Source organism: Diplotaxodon limnothrissa, linkage group LG17, assembly GCF_057381915.1.
Source record: "Diplotaxodon limnothrissa isolate DT_005_m linkage group LG17, D_limnothrissa_male_GT1.1, whole genome shotgun sequence".
Lineage (NCBI taxonomy): Eukaryota > Metazoa > Chordata > Actinopteri > Cichliformes > Cichlidae > Diplotaxodon > Diplotaxodon limnothrissa.
Window position 1 is genome coordinate 6,555,669 of NC_140612.1, and position 12,801 is coordinate 6,568,469.

Genomic DNA, 12,801 nt, shown 5'->3' on the forward strand with positions numbered 1-12,801 from the left:
ACCCACATAATTTCTTTAGGCATTAATAAAGTATTCTGATTCTGATTGTTTCAGGATGACCTGCCATTATCCAATGACACGTCTGCTTACCTGCATCTTCTCCTCCTCTTCTTTTCTATTTTTTCTAAACTGAGCACCTGATGGCTTTCAACTTTTCTTGTCCATCTTCCAGTGGTTTTAATTTTGCACTCCAGTATGAACACCCATCCCCCACATCGAGGATCACCACAACATAACCTAACACACCTACACCTTAGTTCACAGATTCACTTTGTCTAAGGTGTATTTCTGGGATTTCACACAACCCAGGATTCAAATCATGAATACATAATGGGCTTGGATTTACATCATTATGAATGAAATGTGCTCTATTTGGAAACAGCAGGGCCCCTCCCCTTTCGACGGGCTGTGTGTGAGACTTTAAATCATCAAACTGTAAAATATAAATTTTAAATTGTTATTGATCCCTTTATCCCGAGTCCTAAAGTGCATATTTATTTTCTTACTCTTCTTATATATATTGTTTGTTTACTTGCACTGCTGTAACTGGAGCCTCGTCGTCTCGTCTCTATATTCTGTACTGTAGCGGAGTTGACAATAAAGTTTTACTTTGACTTCAGCAGCGAGCAGGCGCACCGAGGGCTCTCGCGCTCACTTTTCGCGTACAGAATTTCGAAAAAACATCGGTGCAAATTATAAGTCTATATCATAATGTCTGGTGTTTTCGTGTTTGTTGGTTTTGTTTTTTTGTTTTTGCGAGTTGGCTATTAGATGCTGCTCCAGCCAGCCAGAGAATCCCCCGCCGCCCCGCCCTCTCCTCCCTGTGCTGCAAGCAGCAGGCGCACCTCGCAAATGGAGGGCGCCCTTACTCCCAGCAAATGGGCGATAGAAAACCAATCAGTGCCTATGCCATTCCCAATATGCGCTGGCATGACGTCGGGGCAGCATGAATACGAGCTATTTTTATTTATTTATTTATTTTTGCCGAGGCCCGTGATGCCGCCCCCCACCACGATGCCGCCCCGGGCAACACCGCTACTGGTTGTGCGTCCACATTGAAGCGGCCGAAAACGCTTACGTTCCAGTACTGCGCATGCGTGAAATGCAAGCGGATTGCACCGTTTGCTCTTTGAAACATCCCGGCAAAATGTCGAGGGAAAGCACCGAGTTTTTAAAATGGACTGATAATGAGGTGGAGTTGTTGCTGCCAGTAACACAAAAGTACGAAGTTGCAAAAGCGAGTGAGAAAGAAAAGCTATCTGGAGCATGTACAGACTGATATTAATCTTTAATAGGGCTGTAAAATTTGAGAGCAAAGAAAACAACTGCTGTATAATGCCCTCCGCTACCTTAGTTTAATTGGTCACATGACTGCATCACATGACTAAAATGTGTCATGTTTTCAAGGCTCCGGTTCGATGTCCACAATGTGACACAAAACCTGTGTTTTCAAATCTATCCGCTTTGGAGAGCGTTTTCAAAACGCTGCGTTTTCCTTGACCGAAAACACCGTCTCAGTGTGGACGGGAGGCCAAAACGGAGAGAAAACGATGTGTTTTCAAACAAAAAAAAAATGTATAAGTGTGGACATGGCCTGACTCTGACTCAGGCATCCTTTCCTTTAATGTTGGTTTAATGGCCAACATGAACAATAATGATGTTGCCAATGAGATAGCATGAACTCATTAAAAAAGCATCTACTGAGGTCACAGTGTAGGTCAAGTGAGAAGTATGCTCATTTTCCTGCGAGACAATCAAACTTCTTTTTGAATCCAAAGGAGGCACCAATGCTCTCCTTGGCTTCAGTTCAATACAGACTAAATATCAAAAGGGCCACAAATGCAGTGTCTACTGTGGAGCAGTTGCACTGGATTGCACGAGCTGTAGTTACAGGTGTGGAATGAATCGGCAATGCATTGTCAAAAGAAGAAGCCTAAGGGGATGGATCACTCTGAATCTATTTAATCTGGGTTTTGTCAAGCCTATCCCAAGCCCTTTCACCAACCACAACATTTTTCAATTAAAGCAAGGAAAGAAAGTTTGTATGTAACTGTAGCTGTGTCCATTTTGATGGGATGGGACACTTAACAAATATTTGTTTTCTCTTGATTCTGGTCGCTGGGGTTTGGATCTTTTGTGTCTCTGATGGTCAGTGTTTGATTTTTCAACAGGTAAAATTAAATATATGTTACAGATAGTTTTCTGCCTTTAAATATGGCAGCATTTCGGAGCTATTACAACAAATTGCAACCACAACTCCAGCTTGACATACTTACATTGTTTCTCTTTTTTTTTTAAACATTTATCTCTTGGATCGTTTTCAGACTGCAGCTCAGCCAAAAGTGGCCCAGTCTGTCCGTGAAACTGCTAATCCCGACTGGCTGTCTGACTGGCATGTCTCTTTGGAGAGAGCAATGCTGGTTTACTCACAGACAAATATTTCATTACACAAAAAAGCAGTTAGGGGGTCTTCATTAACAGAGACAGAAGGATTTGTTTTACAGGATTACCCCATTTGCACTTTTTTAATTACAGCACAGGCCCACAGAACCACCTGGTTTGGGATGATAAAGGAGGCGAAGAGGAGAAACTGAGGCTGATTAGACCAGGATTCAGGATTTGTGAATATATTAAATTACATTTGGGGTGAGATCCAGCAAAGTCCTAATCACAACAGGAAGACTGTAGGGTTCCACATCTGGCTTCAAAGACTTTGACTGAAATTTCTGTTGGCATATAAACAGAAGGAAACATGGCTATTACCCGTGGAAGGGTTAAACCAAAACCATCTTTGAAGCCTTCTTCTGTGAGCTTACACAGCTACATATATACAGAATGGTGTTCTGGTAGAGTAGGTGCCTCGGTGCGTGGGAACTAGAAAATACAACAAATGGATTTTGTCATGCTGTGTAAATAAAGCCAAAGCCAGATTCAGTTAATGGAGCATACACTGCAATCACTAAGCATGGGTGTTGGTAACACAAAGATATTTACAGTGAAAGACTGAAAACAATAAAAGCTTCATATAACACTGGAGTCGTGGTCCACCAGTACAGGACGACAGCTGGACATATAAACAGATCCTTCCTCAAGCGATACTCAGGCTTCCATAAGGTTATAAGGAAATCTGCTCATGTATGATGCAGAATGATTGTAGTTCATTCTTTAAGTGTAGGATGTGGATACAAGTAGAAAGGACTTGTTTGCTGGGTGACAGATGAAAGGGGAAAAGCTTTGACAGCATGGCAAAGAGTTAAGGTTGCTCCTTTTTCCCACTGAAAAACAACACCGAGCGCCTCACCCTTCGAAGGAGACTGATTTCAGCTGCTTGGATCTGTGACGTGACACTAACTAGAGCTCGTGACCATAGTTGAGAGTAGGAATGTTGATAACTTTTATCCTTTCTATCTAACATTGTAATCCTGGCCGGAGTATTCTCTTTCAGGATGGGACTGACCCCAAATACAGGACGCAGGGTGTTGCTGGATGATTTGATGAGTATTAAAAAAATGATCTGAATAAAATGCTCTTTAAAGTCACCAGATCTGAACCCATTTGAAAACACAGCTCAACCAGAGATACATATCAGATGCTGGGCTGACATGTCAGTTGGTGCAAGGGCAAAGCAAAAGGATCAGCAGGCAAGAAGATTACACATCGATGCTGGTCTCCTGTAATCTGTGAGTTTCCTGGCAAATCACAGACAACTCTAGAAATCCACAAACTGCATTTTGTACTTTGTTTTTTTTGTATAATCTACTTTAGCGTTCCTGTTTTTGAAGATTTTTACTTTAAAAGAGGCAAATATGTCTCTTCTGCTTGCAGTACATCTGCTTAGTAAAGCCAACCCGCTTCTATCTGTGGGTTAAGTGGTGTTAATCTTTTCATCTTATTCTCCATAGGAAAGCTAATATGTATTTCCTAATATACTCCAATATTTTTGCCAGTGTTGCAGTTTTTGTTCATCTGAAGGCGGAGTCCCATTAAACTAACCAGATGACTGAAACACAGAAGACATTAGGTCATTAGGTAATAAATTGAATAAAATGAATTTGCATCACGATTTTTCATTTTTGCTCCGGATGGAGCAGCAGGAGACGCCTCCACAAAGATCTCTTTGATGAAGAAAGTCTAATTTAATTTTGACAGTAATTTGGCTGTAATAACAATCAGTCACTGCTGTAAGATATAAAAAAAAATGTAATCATGAAATATGTAAATTAACACTGATGCAGCATCAACCTTAGTTTACTAGTCATGGTAAGGTGACTTATGGGAGGTATGAGGCTGCATGTCAGTGGTTGTGTTACATTGCATGAGTGTCCTTACCGCAGCACTCTTCCCAGCTGGCCCTGGGTCGCCTCAAACCACTTGGAGGGAATGTTTTGGGTACAGCTGCTCCTCATACTCCTCTTTGCCTCAGACAACAGCATCATCGTGTTAAGGAAAAAAGAAATCATCATTTATCTGATGTTTAGGTCTCATCAGAAAGATGAAGGGAGCAGCAATGTTTCAGGGTTGGTGCTAACTTCCAGTTCAACTTATGACACACTGTGGCTCATATTTGGGCTCATAATTTAACTGTGGAAACAGTAATTAGCACAACAGGACCATTGTAAGACAAAATGTGACACTTGATACCACTTTCTCAAGAACTCTAAGCACCAATTACATTTGATAACATGGAAGTGCAGAGGAGAGATCCTCCACGACTAACCTGATTTTCTGTCTCGATGACCATGGCGCCGAGGTGATTACTCAATTGTAAAAACAGAAGGAATTTTAGACATAAATAACCTCTGAGTTCCAGCTGACATGAACTCATTGGCAGCTTCTGAGCTTGAGCCTCGGAGTCTCTGGGCAGCCATCCATCAGCAGACAGGAAACGCTCCAGGGACAAACTAGCTAGACCCAGTTCTTTTTTAATGCATGACAGACCCCTGCACTTCGCGAGACCACGAAAGGAGGCCGGAGCAGAGAGAAATGAGTCAAACAAACAGAAAGGATCACATTGTTCTGGGGGGTCTCAGAAAGACATTATGTTTGTATGACCTCGAAACCTGGGTGTATTATAACCATCGACCTTTATGATAGAAACGCTGATCCCCCCCCCTCCCCTCACCTTTAAGATATCTATTTAGAAAAACCCTCTGACAAGACAACAAGAACCACAGAACAAAAAAAGAAAAGAAAAAAAGAGAAATCGCTACTGTTGGATCATTTTCATATTGAACTGAGAATATAAACAGCAAGTGAAACATGATTAAAAGCTCATATGAACAATGCCTGGCACACCTTTTTTTTTTCCTCAAAAAAAAGACCCAATGTAAATGTCTAGCTCAGGAAATCTTTATTTGATTGTAGATTATAGCTCTTAATTGACAGATGGATTCAAACAAGTTTTGGTTTGCACAATCTAGGGTCATAACTTTGATTAAACTGCAATAAAACTGCAGTTTAAAGTGATCAACAATCAATATTTCTAAACATTCCAAAATTTAAAAACAAAAGTGGAACTACTGAAGACCTGAATGAAGGTTGTGGGTTTGAATCCACTGGCTTCCAGGGGCTTTTTTTGTGTGAAGGTGAGCATGACTGGTTGCCTGTCCCTCCGAGTTAGACTGGTGGACCGCCTCTCGCCCCATGAAAGCTGGGATGGGCTCCAGCCACCATGTGATCCTCAGTTGGATAAGTGGAAGCAAACTGACAGATGGCCAAGTCTGCTTTTACCTTCAGCCTTACATCTTTGATCGACTGCACCAGAGCTGGCCAGAGGTGGTTAGATGGTTAGATTTGCACAAAGATATGAAAAGTTGTTGCCATAGTACTTGTTTTTAGGTACCACAAATACTATTGATAAAGGAAATACTGGACAATAACTACAATATTAGGTATGTGCGGGTGAAAACAGCCTGCTGTGACTTGTGAAAATAAAAAGTAAATGTAGATATTCTTTGTGCTTGAGTCAGAGAAGCAGGGAAAAGTTGGAAGACAACAAAAACACCCATTTAAATGGGACATTTAGAGGTGAGCAAGTTTTCACTTCATACCAACAATATCATGACGAAATCCCAAGATAGCAATAATATTACCATTATTGTAATATGTTACTTACTGTTGCAAAGCTGTATATTAGTTGGGTGGGGGGTTAGTTGTATATTACTGCAGTTGCTTTGATAAAAGGTGTATTTGATTAAAAGCTAAATTACTGGAGAAATCAAGTGCTTGTGACTGCTTTGCAAGAAAATTCATGGCAGTTTAATCCGTTCAAATATTGCTATCTGAATCAATAAGTCGGACCAACTATTTCACAGAGCAACAAATAAAAATCCAGATAGTACAAATTTATAAAACACTAGTATGTGAAAATAACATCATCAAAGCAGATCACATAAACAGAAATTAAAATGGAAGGTCTCGTAGCGCTTTATCCGTGAAAGGATGAAGATGTAGCCTGTGCCTAAAAACTGCCTGACAGTCGATGGAAAACCAGCAAGACCACAAAACTTCATCTGACAAACACGAAAAAGGAAAACAGCCCGACTGGGAGATGGATCTGATTACGAATGGAATTTAAGATCCAGCGGCTATGAAGTGATGGCACGTCAAATTATAGGGAACAAGCCCCAAACATCAATCCAGAGAGACATGAAGAGGCCAACTCCACTACCATCAGATAAGACTAAACCAATCATTTCACACAGGGAAACTGAAGCGTTGGCTGCTAACCCTATCGGGTTTTAATTAGCTGCAGTGGTGCCCGTCACTGAACACGTCAATGTGATCTCGGCCGGACAGCAGCAGCGTCCACGGAAGAAAAGTGAGGGATGGAGCAGAAAGAGGAATGATTAGGATGTGAGTCTGCACCCACTCCTCCTCGGCTGACATCAATTTTTATGAATACATTTATTACATTTCTCTGTGTGTATGTATGTGTGTGCGTGTTTGAGGATGGGGGCGCTGGGTGGGTGGGGTGGGGCTTTAAAGCAGGCACCATGCTGTTACCATGGCAACATGAGTCTTTGAAGTTTTTGCCCCCCCTCTTTTTTTCTTTTTTTTTTCTTTTTTTTTTTACAGCTGGATATAACAACCAGATCTGCTCTGTTCTCCTCTCAGCTTCTATCCCCTCGCTCACCCCTCTCCCACCGTCACTCCTATTGCAGCATCAAAAATTTTTCTCTTTGAAGACTTAAGCCGATTCCAAGTCAAACCCAATGCTATTTCTGGCTCTATTCAAGACTGAGGCTGTGGCTTTGTGCAGTGCAGTTTTTGACATGTGAGTGCGCGAAAGATGGCAAAAAAAGGAAAAGGAAAAAAAAGAAAAGAAAGACAAACATGACTCGGTGTGCTGGTGTAAGAGAGAAAATCCTGAAGAGAGAGACGTATGAATGTGTGCAGAACAACAAACAAAAACAAATAGTTTAATTACAAAGCTGCCAGCTGGTCGGGACCGATAATGAGACATGTTGTTTCACTGAATGTATGACTGTGAGTGTGCGTGCTGCATGCGAGTACAGACACAGACCTTTAAAAAAAGATATCAAAAGAAAAGGAGGGGAGAGAGAGAGCAGGGAATGGAAAGAAGACGGTGGGAGCAGAGGGAGAGGAGAAGAGATGAAAGGAGGACAGGAAGAGGCGAGAGACAGGAAGAGGAAGACAGGAGGAGGCAGTAAAAACATGGCATGTTGCCTCATCATTATTTCAGATCTGTGTCGTACATAGGTAAGGATAAAATATTAATTATAACTTTTACTTTCTACTTATACCAAACTCCATGCATGCAAGTCAGTATTCACTCCTGGATCAGTTTTATGCTAAAAACAGCTTTTTGTGGGTTTTGAGGCTTGAGTGGCCAGTGAGAAAAAAAGCCCATATGGCTTTGATTTAACAGACTTTGTTCCATTTTTTTTTTTTCAAAACATGCTCTTATGTAGATTATTACACAAGAATTTTTGTTAAATATAAACGCTGACATCAGTGGATATCAGTGCAGAGTTATACAGTGTATAACAAACTTATTAGACCACCTGTTACAAGAACAGGAAAACAAATATTTTTGAAATATGTCAAAAGCTTGTTTAAAATTACAAAAATATGTTGTGAGGGAATACATAATAATACATTTAGCACAAGCAAAAAGTATTTTAAGGACATAAAATTTGGGCAAACAGCTGGGGTGCAGGGTATCTCCCGCAAAAAAGCAAGTCCCAAATAAATTCAGCAAATAAACTGCAGTCTTGTTTTCATACCTATACTTGAGCTGGCACACTCGACCTGTCTGTTAGAAATTAATATTCAAATTAACATTTGAAATAACATCAAATGCCATTGATAATAAAATATCATTCAACCAATGAAATTAATTTATCTGTTAATGAATGCATGTAAATAGCTAATTTGGCATATTCATGGAAAAATAATAATTTGTGTTATTATTTAGTTTTAGTGTTTTTTTAAAATAGCAAATTAATAACAGAAATCTATCTATCTATCTATCTATCTATCTATCTATCTATCTATCTATCTATCTATCTATCTATCTATCTATCTACTAGTAGATTAACTATTAAAGAAACATGATTTCTAAAAAAAAATGATTTAAACATGAATGGATGGGGATTGGGTAGAAGTCTTTAAATTTGTTAGGCTCTGTGGTCTTCATATATTTATTTAAACATTCAAAAATTAATTAAAATTAATTAAAAAAAGATACATGTAAAATTTCCTTGTAATTTTGTTACACAAGTACATATACAAGATTAAGTCTGCTCAAATCACATTTACTTGTTTTTTCTTTTGTACATTCAGTTCATAGCAAGCACATTGTAAGTAAAAATGAATTACTTGAATTAATCAGCCTTTGATTTTATATATATTAGTTGCATTTTACTCAAAATAATTTCTTTATTTTTTGAGGGGACAGGAATCTTTTTAAAATGACATTGTATGAAACAAAAACATGGAAACAATTGCTGTTTTCACTGCTGCCTGCATCTACATGATAAATTTGCAGATTGGTGGCCAGCTTACAAAATGCATTAACGATGTTAATGATAAATATATATTTCACTGTGATGCAGTGGTTAGAACTGTCACACCACAGCAAGAAAATCCTGGGTTTGAATCTAGTGGCCGCCTGTGGTCCCTCTGTGTGAAGCGTGCCTGTTCTCCCTGTGTCTGCACAGCCTCTCACTGGATTCAAACACTTGTATGTTCGATTAACTGGTGATTCAGGATGAAACCTGCCTCTTATCCTATGCTAGATTTTAATTTTGACCTTTTAATGTTAAGTTTATCATAGCTTTTTCAGGCTTCATGAACTGTAGGTCTAAGTAAACTGCATATATTTACTTACAGAATTACACTATGACTTTATGGTCGCTGCCAAATATGATCATATCCAGTTTAAAAGACAAATCCCCCCCAAAATTGTTTAGCATTTTGACCAAAATGCCAAACTAGAGGCTTTAAACTTCCATCATTTATATACAGTATGCGGTACAGCCATCCCATCACTTACATAACTCGGGTTGCGGGGGAGCCTATTCCCCTATTCATCGCTAACAGGCCCCTACTGTGCAGACACAATTTCCCAAAATGTCAAACTGTTTCTTTTAGAATCAAGAAAAAAAGAGGACAGACATCCATTCAAGCCTTTATCTCCAGGAAAAGGGAGACCTATCATAATCACACATCTGATCTCCATGGTGATCCTGCACATTCGGCTCAAGGTCCCTTTCAAGTCCATGTACCCAAAACGCACTCGTTGCTTTTAATCCAAACCAAGGCTTTTCCACAAAAGCGGTTTTGTTGGGACTGCAGTAATGCGTTTGTCACTGATGCAAGAACAGATAAAAAAAGGAGCGTTTTCCAGAACACTGAGCTGTACAGTTGTATCACACCCAGACATGCTAACCATACAAACATGCATATTTTTTGTTGCCACACATTTTCACCTGACATAAAAACACCTGCTGCCCACTGTTTGTCTTTTGAAATGAAGGCTAATGTTGCAGCCCAGACAATGTTGTTGCAAATAACACATTTACAGTCTCTGACTGAAGTTTTGCTACACAGCTAGAAATCTGAGGAACAGCTAAAACTGCTTTGAGTATTGTGGTGAGTGTTCCCTTTTATGGCACTTGCATTGCTCCACCATGATTACATGCTGCTGAAGCATTAACTATCCCCACAGAGAGTGGGTTGATTTCTGTGCAATCAGACTTTAAGAAAAATACTGGGTGGTCTATCCCATGGTCAAATGATTCATTGCACATGTCAGGGGTATCACACATAAGAATCGGAATCAGCCTGGCAAAGACTCTAATCCGGCTCACTGGTTGGCTTTGGAAAATAGGAAGGAAGACATGAATTTTGGACATTTAACTGTATTTTCAAAACAGGTTTTACAGTTTTTCTTACTGATAAAGACCTCCTCTATAGCCATCTTTACTACACCAAAGTAATTAAAGTAATAGATACACAATTAACGACAGAACTGTTCATGGCTATTAATTGTATACTATAGAAATTTCTGTTTTGTTTCGTTTTTTTACAAAGTAGTATATTTTCTGTGAATATAATCAAAACTTTGTGTTGTGTAGGATTTCTTTATCATGTTGACAAACTGAAATGTACTGCAGAAATTGTGCTCCTTTATCGCCGAGATAACATGCGTAGTTAAACTTCTTTGCGCCGACAAAAATTGGAAATTTCACTGGTCCAGCCCACTAGAGATCAAAGTGCGCGGTGTCTGGACCTATGATGTCAAACGGGTTTTACATCCCTGGTATGTGTCAATTTAGTCCAGATATAAATGAACATTAAAAAGTGGTTTTCAGATGGTCCCTGTGATAGATGGCTCACCCATGCAGGGCTTAACCTGCTTTTTTTCTTTGAATGACAGTGGGATGAGTCGATGAGGAAACAATGGTGGAATGGGTTTTCAGATGCTGTTCATTGTATTATAAATCATTCATTTTTTTATTCTAACATTATGGCTAACTGAGGGACTATTTAATCAGTAAAACGTCATATAATAGAAGAAAGAAATCTCATCACATCTCTCAAAGTCTATGCTGACATCTTCAAATTGTCTAACCAAAATGTCAGAGGTCCTATAGTGAAAACTCATGACTATGATACAAAATGGCAGCAGATCAGTACCTTTTGAAGTGCTGGAAATAGAGTTTGTTTAAAATTTGTACTTTTTACAGTAAACCCTTTCATGCATGAATTATGACAACCTCAATCAAGATTTTCTCGTACTCATACTCAAGTATTTGTACTCATCTTTAGGCATGAAAAAAAGATTTCTGAACTTCATTTTTTTAAACATGTGCTTTTCAAAGAGTTTGTTACAACAGACATTTTAACTTATGAATTTGACACACAAATAAATAATATACGCAGTGTAAAAACTATAAAATAACAAAAATATATATATATTTAAATATGACAATATAATAGTCTCTGACTATATAAACTATCACACACTGATGTTATAGTTTAACATCAGTCACTGCCACCCACTGGCTGTCCAGTGGGTGGCAGTACAACAACTGATTAATTATTTTGTTCATGCACGTTTGTAAAAATATTCTGAGAACACAACATTCTGTTCCCTCAATAAGAGCACAGTCAAAATAACATCTGACACATTCACAATCACAGAGACACGAAGCCCCAGAAGAAGACAGAAAAAGTGTGATTTAGACAAAAAACGCTGTCATTTCTTCCTGTAGACATACAGCACCTGTGGACAGTATTGTTTTTGGATCATCTGTTTTACACATTTTACATATATGTATAAAATCCGTTTTATATATAGAATTTTATGCCCAACAAAATGCATTTTTTCTTTTCCTATTAGGGTGATTTAAAACAAGTTGGAAAATCTCTTTACCTTTTTTTTTTTTTTTTTTTTTAATTTAAATGACATCAGAAACAGCAGTATGCGACATTACGTGATGGCAGAGCTTCAGTTCATCCTTTGTCATTTTTTTTTTTTTTTTTTTTTTTTTTTTTTTTTAATAAATAGGACAGGGGGAATGAATGAGAGAAAGAGGGGGAGAGAAAGAAAGAAAACCAAAGGGGAGAAGAGACGGTGAGAAGGGGGGGGAAGAGAGAGAAAAAAAAAAAAGAGGAAGAACTCCTGGGTCACCTGTATGGAGAAAAAAAAAAAAAAAAAAAAAAAAAAAAACAAACAGAGGAGACAGCAAACAACAAAGAGCAACATAATAATAGAGAAAACAAAGCACCATCACAATAAACTAGCTAGTCATAGATATCAATATTTACTAAATAATAAACGATATTGTGCAGCACGCAAGATAGACAGCGCACAGTGTGCTTTGAGGCAGCAGCCAAGAAAGCTTTAGTCCGCGTCTGTGAATACCCATGTGTGCATACCTGTGTGGATCAGCATGCTTGCATTCCAAAGGTTTCTCCATGTAATGATCTGCTAGGGAGTGTGGGGGGGCCACAGCCCCGTCCTCCAGGGTGTGAAGCGGGTATGGAGGAGATCAAAACTCCAGACATCCAGAGGCCCCCAGAACACAAGAGACCATGGAAGACCAACAGAGGGGCAGCCGCGCCACTGTTCCAGTAAGAGCTGAGGAGAGTCCCAGATGAGGGCTCGCCCAGCAGCCGCGGAGCAGAAGTCAGGGGGAGTTGCAGTGACGCGCCCGTGAGCTCCGCCGGCCCCCAGCTGTGCCTGAGTGACCGAGCCCCAGGCCAAGAGGCCGGGGGCACCCCACCTCCAAAGGGGCCCGAGCGAGCCCCAGGCCCCAGGCCCCGACA